Source organism: Suncus etruscus, chromosome 11 (assembly GCF_024139225.1).
Source record: "Suncus etruscus isolate mSunEtr1 chromosome 11, mSunEtr1.pri.cur, whole genome shotgun sequence".
NCBI lineage: Eukaryota > Metazoa > Chordata > Mammalia > Eulipotyphla > Soricidae > Suncus > Suncus etruscus.
The window spans coordinates 83,306,070-83,319,137 of NC_064858.1; the positions used below are offsets into that span (position 1 = coordinate 83,306,070).

Consider the following 13,068-nt stretch of genomic DNA (forward strand, 5'->3'; position numbering starts at 1 on the left):
TAGTCCTTCCTCCCAATTAGAGGGGGAAATAAGGGAGGCACCAAAACCAAACAGGTGCAAGGCTACTAAGTAGTAGGCTAGGTACAGAGGGGACCACATATTCTAGCAGCCCCGGGGTGAGGGAAGAGGATATGGGAGGTAGGACGAAAACGGAGGTGTAGGGAGGACAAATTGGTGATGGGAATCCCCCCTGATTTTATGTAAATATGTACCTAAAATATTATTGTCAACAATATGTAAGCCACTATGATCAAAATAAAAATTATATTAAAAAACAGATGGTTAAAATATATTATTTAGAATTATTATTCACATTACTTTATGATAATAACAAGCACACATTGTGCCTCAATACTAGTTTCTAATAAGTTACTTTCTTATAAAAAGAAATTACTTTATATATACAAATATATATACATATTTAGAATTGGTTTCTCTGGTGTACAAAAATTTGATTCTTCCCCATTTAGCTATCCTGGCCACCACTAATAATATAAAACTACTTAAATTTTATGTAAATTAAACTTTAAATTCCATTTACCCATTGGAAAACAATACATTTCTAGTAATCAAACTCCACATATGATTAATAGTTACTTTATTAGACAAAGTATATTAAACAACATTTCTTTTACTTTAGAATGCTCCAATAAAGAACATTTTTTGTTGTAGTTATTGATGTTACTTTGATTTGTTTGTGTTTGTTTTGGGGCCACATCCGGTGAAGCTCAGGGATTACTCCTATCTATCAGCTCAGAAATTGCTCATGGCTCGGGGACCATTTGGGGTGCCCAAAATCGAATCCAGGTCTGTCCTGGATCAACCATGTGCAAGGCAAACACGCACCACTACACTATTACTCTGGCCCCAAAGAACATTTCTTTTTTTAATTATCTTTCAAACTTTATTTAAACAATTTGATTAACAAACTTGTTTATAATACTGTTGTTTCAGATATTCAATATTCCAAAACCAATCCCACCATAAGTGTGGCCTCCACTAATGTCACCAGTTTTTCATTGAGTACCCACGCCTGCACCTAGAAGATAAATACAAACTAATGTGTTTTTTATTGCTAGTAACAGCACAATGATAAATGGATTATCAAAAAGTAGCTCCATAAGAAGAATTTTTGTTCAAAGTCTTGTATCTCACAATGGTCTTACTAAAGTCCTCATCTGAGAATTTCTTGAGCTTTTTGGGAAAAACTTTCTCTAAATGACAATTCTTTATATAATAAAATATATCTTTATTTAAACACCTTGATTACAAATATGATTGTAGTTGGGTTTCAATCATGTAAAGAATACCCCCCCCCTTCACCAGTGCAACATTTCCATCACCAATGTCCCAAAACTCCCTTCTCCCCATCCTACAGCATGTACTGGAGACAGGCTTTCTACTTCCCTCACTGATTCACATTGTTATAATAGTTGTCAGTGTAGTTATTTCTTTAACTGCACTCACCACTGTTTGTGGCGAGCTTCAGATTGTGAGCCAGTCCTTCGGGCTATCATATCTTTTGTCTCTGAAAATTATTATAAAATATCTTTTATTTTTCTTAAGATCCATAGATGAGTGAGACTATTCTACGTCTGTCTCTCTCCCTCTGACATATTTCACTCAGCATAACAGATTCCACGTACACCCATGTATAAGTAAATTTCTCTCCTGACGGCTGCATAATATTCCATTATGTATATGTACCACAGTTTCTTTAGCCATTCATCTTTTAAAGGGCATTTTAGTTGTTTCCAGAGTCTGGCTATTGTAAATAGTGCTGCAATGAATATAGGTGTGAGGAAGGGATTTTTGAATTGTATTTTTGTGTTCCTAGACTATATCCCTAGGTTTGGTATAGGAGCTCGATTTCCAGGTTTTGGAGGAATCTCCATATCACTTTCCATAAAAGTTGGACTAGACGGCATTCCCACCAGCAGTGAATAAGAGTTCTTTTCTTTCTACATTTCTGCCAGCATTGCTTGTTCTCATTCTTTGTGGTGTGTGCCAATTTCTACCATGAGATGGTACCTCATAGTTGTTTTGATTTGCATCTCCCTGACAATCAGTGATGTGGAGTATTTTTTATGTGTCTTTTGACCATTTGTATTTCCATTCATTTCTTCTTCCCAATTTTTATGAGATTAGATTTTTTTCTTGTAAAGTTCTGTCAGTGCCTTGTATATTTTGGATATTAGCTTCTTATCTGATGAGTATTAGGTGAATAGATTCTCTCAGTCAGTGGGTGGCTCTTGTATCTTGGGCACTATTTCCTTTGAGGTGCAGAAGCTTCTTAGCTTAAAATATTTCCATCTGTTTATCCCTGCTTCCACTTGTTTGGAGAGTGTTGTTTCCTCCTAAACGATGACTTTAGACTCAATGTTACGGTATGTTTCATGTACTTGTTGTTCTATATACCATATGGTTTCATGCATTAACCAGTTGTGTCAACACCACATGTTGAGGAAGCTTTTCATGCCCCATTTAGAATTTCTTGATCCTTTATCAAAAATTAGGTGATTGTATGTCTGGAGAACATTCTCTGAGTACTCAAGCCTATTTCACTAATCTGTTGGTCTGTCTTTATTTCAATTCCATGCTATTTTTATAAATATTGCTTTGCAATACACTTTAAAATTGGGGAAAATAATGCCTGCCATATTCTTTTTCTAAAGGATTACTTTAGCAATTCGTGCGTTTTTATTGATCTCAATGAATATTATAAGTGCTTGATCCCCTTCTTAGAAGAATGTCATGGGAATCTTTAGAGTGATCACATTAAGTCTGCACAATTCCTTGGGGAATATTGCCATTTTACTGATGTTAAACCTGCCAATCCATGAGCAGGATATATGTTTCCATTTCCACATGTCCTCTCTTACCACAGAAGTTTTTATTTAGCAAAATTGACCTGAACCATTGATGCAGTGCTTAGAAATTGGAAAACCTTTCACCCCAATAAACCAGTCCTTTATTTTTTAAGCACTCTTGTGCATTCCATAAGGGGTCAGTCCTTCAAGTGCAACCTACAAATAGATCTCCAATGTTTATCTATATGTGTATGAGTGTATATGTGGTGGACTTCTTTATATCTGCCTAATCTATAGTGTACGTAATTCTTGCCTATATTTTATATAGTCTCTGTTATATATAATTCCTTTACCCCTAGCATTCTACCACCTTAGAAATCCTCTTTTATCCACTCACCCCCTCAACCCTGATTGATTATCTCTCCCTACTTAACCCTCTTTACTCTCAGTACTCATCTCCTAAGGAGCTAAAACATTCCCCCTGACACAGTAAGCTTGCAGCAGGCACCCAAAGCAAAAGGACACTCTCCAAGCTCTACATGTCTAGCCACAGGAAGAATCTGAAGCCACTGCTACAGATAACTCATTCTTTGTGGTACTTTCTGCCACCTCCCCTCACTGTGGACTGGTGCTTGCTACCCAATTCAGCTGCAAAGAACCCTCAGCTCAAGGATACTACCTGGTCCCTGGCTGTTGGTTTACTGGTCCTACCCTAATCATTATATATACGCCATCCTAGGGTGTGATCTGGTGAAGGGACATTGGATTATTCCCTACTTGGTATTCCTCTCCCACCCTAGAATGTGGTCTAATTATAGTCAATAAAAGCAGAGGTCTGAGGAAGGTTTTTTGCTTTGTTCCACAGTTTGGTTAGCTTGTGTTATAGCATAGTTTTAGAGCATCTGTCTTGCATGAGGTCGACTTGGGATAGACCTCAGCTTAATCCATGACATTTCATATGGTCCCCTGAGCCTGCCAGGAGAAACTTCTGACCACAAAGCCAGGAGTAGCACATGATCAAGGCCGATTGTGGCCAACATACCAAAAATGAAAAAAAAAAAAAAAGGCATTTTGATGGAATTAAAAATATCTAGGTTTTCTCCTTTTGGTTGTAGTTGAACTTATTAATTCCTCCATTGTTCTTGAATTTTGTTCAGAATTAATGGTGATGCTTCGATTTCTATTTACTTGAGAAATTACATGTTCGCTTATTTCTACAAAATGGAGACCAATGATATATTTGCTTTGCAAGTTAATTTCCTTACCAAGAAGATTTGCTTAGGTTTTTCAAGAAAACCATCAACTTAGATACTCAATTGAGTTAACTAAATTTGAGACTGTATACTCTCTGAAAAAATAGAAATATCACTCCCCAGTTACCTGTGAATTAGTGATATACTTAGCAATTTTTAATGGATACACTAGCATCTATGCAGTCTGGAGATGAAAGGGAAGGTAGAATTCTTATCTGAAAAATTTTTGATCAAGAAGCAAGGCAGGACGACTTATAACTAGGGCTAGGTTATCAGTTTGACATATGTATCTTAGCCATGCAGGTTCATGTCAGAAAACCATTTTTCTCCTTTTTTTAAAGTATTTTTGTAGGGGAGCTGCACCTACTTGTGCTGAGCATCCTTCGTAGTTCTGCATCCAGAGTTTACTCCAGGCAGGCTCAACAGAATATTTATAGTGGCAGGGAACCTGCCATCTTCTTTGTGGTGCTGGAAATCAAACCAGATCAGACCTACACAAGAAAATCTCTATATCCACTATACCCACAATATCTACTGTCCCACCAAATCTATTCTAATGTATATATAAAACTGTAACTGTTTTCATGGTAACATTGGGTACCAATTTTATGTTTGCATATATTTTATGCACTGAAAAATATATTGTATTTATACTTTAGCATCTTAGTTTAAGAGATTCCAGAAGTATGAGTATTCATCAGAAAACCCTTTGTAGGTATCTAGGAAAAGTACACATTTTGTCCCCAAAGAATGATTCCCAGTGAAACCTTTGATTTAGGCCTTGCCAAATTCCAGGTCTGTTGGTTTCATTAGCCATGTCTGAATTGTGGTCACAAAAGAGTCACTCACTTATTCACAGAGGGCTCTATATCTCCTCAGAGACTCTGGTAGGAAAGTATTTACGTTAATTCTTTCTTTTAGAATTTATCATTGTGCTGATCAGATACAGCAGAAAGGGCGTGTGCCTTGCATGCAACATACCTAGATTGGATTTCCAGCCTAGAATGAGTGACTACTGAGGGCAGAGCAAGGATTATGCGCCATGTATCACAAGGTGTGCCAGCCCCTATATAAATAAAAAAAAAATGTCTGTTAAGATAGAGCTGTCATAGCACACCTATTTTTGTTTCTTTTAAAAGTGATCTTTTATCTTAAGCTATTAAAGAAATTTAAAATTTTCTTTTTTTTTTTTTTTTTTTTTTTTTGGTTTTTGGGCCACACCCGGTGACGCTCAGGGGTTACTCCTGGCTATGCGCTCAGAAGTCGCTCCTGGCTTGGGGGACCATATGGGACGCCGGGGGATCGAACCGCGGTCCGTCTCCTAGGCTAGCGCAGGTAAGGCAGGCACCTTACCTTTTAGCGCCACCGCCCGGCCCCGAAATTTAAAATTTTCACTTAGGTACTGAGTTATAAATGTTTTGGGTTTCAATATGATTTTCAAAAGTAACTATTCATGGCAATAACTGAAAATTTTGAGAGCACAAAAATCTCCTAAAAGGAGTGTACTAACTTGGAACACATAAATATTTTGGAACTATCAGGATTATATGTTTAACTAAAGGCTTTATTATCATCCATTCTTTGTGCAAGTATACTTAAATTTTGTATTATTGGTGTATATATGTATTTTCCTTTTTAGTTTATAGGTATGAATTAAGTGACTATTTCAATGGTATTTAATTTAATATAATTTTATTTATTAAAATAATAGAATCAACTCAGAAATTTTTAAAAATATTCATTGTTGCCATTATTTTGCTCTAGAGTTTTGAAATAGAAACTGATCTGTTTAAATAAAAATTCTTACTAAATGCGATTTTAAAGTTAAGACGCTTCCTGTTTACCTTTTCTTTGTAAATAACATTAGTATGATCATATATAATTAGCAAACAAGTTTTCAAATAAATTTAAGTTAATCAGAAGAATACTTTTTTTTGTTTTTGTTTTTGGGTCACACCCGGCAGTGCTCAGGGGTTACTCCTGGCTATCTGCTCAGAAATAGCTCCTGACAGGCACAGGGGAATATATGGGACACCGGGATTCAAACCAACCACCTTTGGTCCTGCATCAGCTGCTTGCAAGGCAAACGCCACTGTGCTATCTCTCCGGGCCCAGAATACATTATATTTGAAAATTAAGATACCTGCTAAATTTAGGTACCTGCTTCATAATGTATTGTAGGACCAGAGTTATAGCACAAAGGTTAGGGTATTTGCCTTGCAAGTGGCTGACCTGGCATCAATCTCTGGCATCCCATAATGTTCCCTACGAACAGTCAGGAATGACCTCTGAACACAGAGCCAGGAGTAACTCCTTAGCACTGCTGGGTGTGGCCTCAAACAATATTATAATGTAATGTTTCCCAATTTGTTTAAACTTGAAGCATCTAATTAAAATGCTTACAGCATCACATCTTCAATTTGCTGAGTTAATCCAATGCATTAGCAATATTAATGATGACACACTAAACCAAAAGCATGCAGATTTATTTACGTGTCCAGGAACCATAGTAGAGTTGGTTAATGATCTCCTAAATCTTAAGTTCTTTTAACAGTCACAAGGTATAATTGATATATTTAAAATTTTAACTACTAGAAATATTTTTTCATATTATTTATTCCATAGTGATGCTGGAGAAGAAACATGAAAATCTAACACTTCACAGTAACATTGTAGAGACTTTGTCCTTAATTACTAACAAAAAACGCAAACATTTGTAGTATCTAAAGTTCATCTGCCTTATAGATAATACAAGAAATGAAGTGCACTTGTCACAATATTCCTACTTAATGTTCAAATGTAGTAGCATAAATTTTAGAATAAAACATATATAAATTAATGATAAAAGCAAATGACACCAGAAAGAATAATTAGGACTCTAGATATTAACATTTTCTACATGCCAAGACATTCTGTGTACATTACTGCACAAAGTACTCAGAATTTTTAGTAAAAGGTTGTTACTGGTGAATCTGAAAAAAGTAAACTTAGGCAGTCAATTACAGAGAACTGCAGAAAAGTAGTTGTCTTTTGTTTTTATTTAATCAATTTTGATTTGAGAACATACATAGAAAATATCTAAAGCAAGTTTCTAATTGCAGTAATATTTTAATAGAATCCAAAAGAAAAATTATTTCCAGGTGTCATTGAAGGCAGTTGTATAAGCAAAATATTTTGCTCAGTAGAGAATTTATTAAATATGTTTAAGAGTTCCACAAATTTTAAGACACAATAAATATTTTATTGGATATATACTTGCTGTTGAAAAAGTGTTCAATAATAATTTTCAAATTGTTTTTTAATTTATTGAAGCCATTGTGATTTTCAAAATCCTTCATAGTTGAGTTTCAGACATACAATGAATCAAGAAATTCCCGTGATCTCCCTTCACCATGTTTCTAACACTACTTTTTGCTTCCTAGCCTGTCAGTCTAAGAGGCCCATTTAAGTTTAGATTGTTATTGTTTTGGTCTCTTGATTCCATTGTTGTTGACTTTGGATTGAAAATTTAGTTATGACCTTTTTTGTAAAAAAAAAAACAAAAACAAAAACAAAAAAACTTCATCAATGCACCTGAGATCACTTATCCCCTGACTCCAGTAATTTCATTTTTGTGTTTCTTCTCCACTCCTTTTTTATTCTTCTTGCTATACTCTAGGTTCAAGGATATTTGAACAATTCTCACTTGAACCATTCCATTTCTTTATGCTGTTATTCTAAATACCAAATAGTAAGAACCCTTGGCTTGAAAGTTGTCTTGTTTCAATACCATGTTTTTTTTTTCACTATTGCTTTGTAGTAGAATTTTATTAAGTAATGAGATTTCTACCAGTTTTCAAACCAGAGTTTGAAAATTATAGCTACAATACAGTCACCAATTTAATATTGGGAAAATTTAAACCAGATAGAAACTAATAATCAAAGTATCAAGGGGCACTATGTATTGCCCCAAGGATCCCCCAAGGTGTCAGCTAAGCATGGAGTCAGGAGTCTGTTCTGATTATCACAATGTATGACCAAAATAAAATTAAAAAATATGAAAGGATGTGGACAAGGCAATATTATAGAAGACAAAGCATTTTCCTTACACATGTTCTTATCTTATTGGCCCCAATATCAGCTACTTCATATGACTTCCCATCTCTATCAGGAGGAATACCTTAGAGCATAATAGAGCATTAGTAAAATATCTACACAGTTTTATGTAACCAAATTCAGCACAGAAACAAGAAACTCTTTTTTAAAAAGAAATCAATGCTAGTAAATAATATAATAGGAGATATCATTTAGACATGATAGTCTAGTAAAGGAAATTTTCCCCCAGGAACTCCTTAGTGCTTTATTTGGAGAATAATCTACAGATAAGTAAATTATTATTTTCTGCCAATTTGAGAGTAGGAAAATTTAATGAGATACCTATAGCTTTTTTTATAAAGTTAGGATGAATTTTTTAATTTTCATTCTGATTGATATATTCAAGGCAAAGAAAACTTAGAAACAGATCCTATATTTGGCATTGTTGGAATTTGACCCCGGACTCCCATAATAGTAATATTATTTAGAGCCATGAATCTCTATATTTTTCCAAGACTGTTAAATTTCAAAAAGTGGCAATGTCAGTTGTCAGTAATGCCAAACATAATGTGGAATTATTTAAAAAATATTCATTAATCCCAACCCTTGATTTGTCCTAATGTCAAGGCTAATTGCATTCTTTATCCTCAAAATCTTATATTCCTTGCTACCTGAAATTAACTTAGCCTAAATGTTAAAGGAAACAAAGATCCTAGAGATGGATCTCATATGAAGAGATAGTCAAGTTCGTATACTTCAGTCTTTCATTCCTCTCTATAAGCATAGAAGCAGCATTCATAATTGAATACTATAAAATGGTTCTGATTTAGAATCATTTAGAAGTTACAACATTTGGATCACATTTAGAAGTTACATGAAATAAAAAGTATATTGAGCAGCAAATAAATCAGCCAGAGATTTAAGCAAATCTACTAAGAATACTCCAAACAAAAGTGATATATGTAAATTTGATCCCTTTAAGACTTATTTAGAAAATATGGCAGATATGATTGTGGTAGTTACAATATTGTGGTGTATTTTTCTAATACATATTTTGGAACTGTTGATCTATCTAAGTCCTATTGTTTATGAAAATATCTAAGATGTACAATTGAAAGAAAATAATGTCTAGATATCAGGTATGTTGGCAATAATTAAAATGATAAAATGGAAAACATTATCAAATGTAAGGGGAAAATAAAAGTGATGGCAAGGAAAATTAAAATGGGAAAAGAAGATAACTTCAGTTATGGGGCTGTAGCAGTGGCACAAGCATTAAGGCATCTGCCTTGCATGCGCTAGCCTAGGACAGATGATAGTTCTATCCCTCAGCATCTCATATGGTCTCCCAAGCCAGGAGCAATTTCTGAGCGCATAGCCAGAAGTAACCAGGTGTGGCCCAAAAAACCAAATAAATAAATAAGTAAATAAATAAACAAATAAATAAATATATCTGGAACCTTGGCAATTCTATTTTAGGTGATGAAGAGACATAATTTTTAACATGAGATATACTTCAGTGGTTGAGCCCTTACTTTATATTACTGATTCCATTTTGATCCCCAGCACCACTCAGAGCCTATCAGGATTAAGCACTGTGTGATATAACTCCAATAAAATATGAATAATTTTAATGAATGAAGCAAGCATGAAGCTAAGAACTAAATTCCTCAGTGTAATGCAAATGGTGCAATGGTAAAACGAAAGAATAGTAAATATGAATTAGAAAAAGAGAAATAATTATCACATGGAATGTTTGTTTGTTTTTTGGGTCACACCCGGCAGTGCTTAGGAATTACTCCTGGCTCAATGCTCAGAAATCTCTCCTGGCAGGCTCGAGGGACCGTATGGGATGAGATTCGAACCAGTCTGTCCTGGGTTGGCTGAGTGCAACATCTACAGCTGTGCTATCCGAATTATCCCACTATTATCCCGCAATTCTTTCTTCCTCACTTCTCCCCTAACCTTCTCAACTTCTGTTTCTTTTCATCATAGCTCAGGATATTTTTGCATTGGGGACTATCGAATCCTTTATTGTGTTTCTTTGCATTTTATGCATGTTCAAAGTAATCATTTTCATTTTATTGGATTCATCTCATATAGCACTTTCTTTTTTGGTTTTTGGTTTTGGGGTCACACCTGGCAGCACTCAGGGGTTACTCTTGGCTCTGCACTCAGAAATTGCTCCTGACAGCTCAAGGGACCATGTGAGATTCGAACCACTGTCCTTCTGCAGGAAAGGCAAACACCCTATCTCCATGCTATCTCTCCAGCCCCTCATATAGCTCTTCTAATCCTTTCCATTATATAGCAAACTGCAAATTTTAATATATAATATATTACATTATTTTATAAAATATATTATAATATAATAATATTGTATAACACATATTATATAATTATAATATAAATATATTATAATATTATATATACATTGTTTACTCCTACAGTATGTTAAATGCTATATTGATTTTTTATGTTGATTACAAAATATGGATGCAGTGAACATGTAGATAAGTACTTTCAGGATAATGTTATTGTTTGCTTGGGATAGTTGTCCAGGAATAGAATTGGTTTGTCATATTGATATTCTTTCAGTTCGTTATTTTGAGAAGTTTCCAAACTGTTTTCCAAAGTGTCTGAAGCTTGCAACAGTATAGATACACTAGGTACAAGTTTATTTTCAATACATCCCATTCATACTATTGTTTCTTTTTTTAATTTCAGATAGACCAATTTTGCTGAATTGAGGTAATAATCTCTCATTAAATTTTGATTTATTTTTGAGTATGTTTGTTTTTACATTTCTTGAAAATCTATGTCATATGGTACATTTGTTTATTTCTGTTTCATGAGTTTGCTGTTGTTGTTGTTGTGTTTTGAATATACTTTTATGTATCTTGAAATTCAACCTTTTTCTAATGGATGGGATGAAAATATTTCTTCTTAATCAGCATGTGCACTTTTAATTTAGTTATAAATTCCTGTGAAGAGAGAAAGTTTTTGTTTGCAATATTCACATTTTATTTCTACTTTAATTTTGCTTAAGGTATTGTTCGCTTGAGTATTTTTCTGAGTTCAAAAATAGGGGAATGCTGCTTATGTTTCCCTAAGTGAATTTTCTGATACAAGTTTGTTATTCTTTAAACCATTTGATTTGACTTTTATATACATGAAATAGGGATCAAAATTAATTTGTTTTCATTTAATAACCAAATTCACCAAAAATATTTGTCAGAGACTCCTTGCTCAATATTATACACTAATTTTTTGTAAATCAACTGTTCATATACTGAGAGTTTCCATCTGGGCGCTTAATTCTATTCAGTGTTATGATAGTCTGTCTTTATTCTAGTATCAAAAGATTTTAATTATTAAAGATTTGTAGGAAGGCTAAAAGTCTGGGAAATTACTACCTCCCAATTTGCACTCAAAATTATTTTGACTATTCTAAGTGTTTTAGAATTGTTTTTTTTATTTTAATTGTGTGTGTCTACATTAAACAGTATGTCATGATAATTTAAATATGGATCGTGCTAAATCTGCAGATTTCTTGGAGAAGATGATCATTTCAGTCACATTGATAATTTCCATGAGCTTATATTTTTTCCATGTTCTTGGGTCTTTTTAAATTTATTTCAAAATGAATTAAACTTTAATAGACTTTCACTTTCATTGTTATATTGATTCTTAAATATTTGAGTTTTGGGACATGACAAACAATACTCAGATATTAAATATTCATCCAAATTGGTTTATACAATTTTTCTATCACTAGTCACAGATGAGATAACACATTAAATAGAAAACCTCAAATATTTTATAAAAAACTCCTAGAAATTATGAAAAGTACAGTATGTTAGCAGCCTAAAAATGTGAATATAAATCTCATGTATACATATAAGGAAGAAAAAAGAAATTTTCAAATTTCGAATGCTACTAATCACTATGCTATATGATATGTCTATTTTAGTCATTTTATATATTTAGAAAAATTCATATTATTTCATATTTTTCTAGAGTGCTTAATGTTTTTTCTCTCCATGACCTGCTGAAACTGCTTTTACTGTACAGTTGAATAATAGCCATGTTCATATTATGAGCTCATACTTTATCAGTGTTTAGATTTATATTTCTCTGCCATTAATGATATGTGCTAACTTTATGAAACTAATAGCATATTTCTCCTCTATTCTGTTCTTTCAGTGATATTTTAATCACCAGAGTTTTTGTTGTGTTTTGTATTTTAAGTATATTTAAAACAAGCCTAATGCCAAATATATATTATGTGGTTTTTGACTATCCTAACTAGAATAGACTTTTTTACTACAACACAAAACAATCTTACTTATTGTTAAAATTTTCTCATACATATGATAATTTTTCTATTGCAAAAATGTTATTTTATTCAAAATATATATTTAAATATTTCACATAAAAAGTGATATTTATTTTTTTATTTTGTGGAATTATAGAAATAGCCAGTAAAATGATGAAACAATGTTCTACAAATGAAATGATATGAAATACAATGACATTTGTGATCTCTGAGATTTATAGGTGTAGATAAATAATGACTTATATTCCTATACAAACTTCCGTTAGCATATTGTTATCCACTCTCCTAAAACTTAAAATAATCAAGGATGAATTATTATTTAAATAATCTCTGATACTATTTCACAACGTTGAAAGAAAAACTATAGGGCCTGGAGAGATAGCACAGTGGCGTTTGCCTTGCAAGCAGCCGATCCAGGACCAAAGGTGGTTGGTTCAAATCCCGGTGTCCCATATGGTCCCCCGTGCCTGCCAGGAGCTATTTCTGAGCAGACAGCCAGAAGTAACCCCTGAACACCACCGGATGTGGCCCAAAAACCAAAAAAAGAAAAAAAGAAAAGAAAGGAAAACTATATATTAATGCTAAATTTTAC

The 13,068-nt window shown here is 33.5% G+C and overlaps 1 protein-coding gene across 1 annotated transcript in view; it reads right to left on the minus strand.

Moving 5' to 3' along the window:
• Window positions 1-7,645: 7,645 nt before the first annotated feature.
• Window positions 7,646-13,068, minus strand: part of DNAJC14 (DnaJ heat shock protein family (Hsp40) member C14) — a 1,080,043-nt gene continuing 1,074,620 nt past the window's right edge. The window contains exon 9 of the transcript XR_007500280.1: window positions 7,646-7,655. The gene's annotated coding sequence lies outside the window, so the exon portion shown is untranslated. The remainder of the gene's footprint in view (window positions 7,656-13,068) is intronic.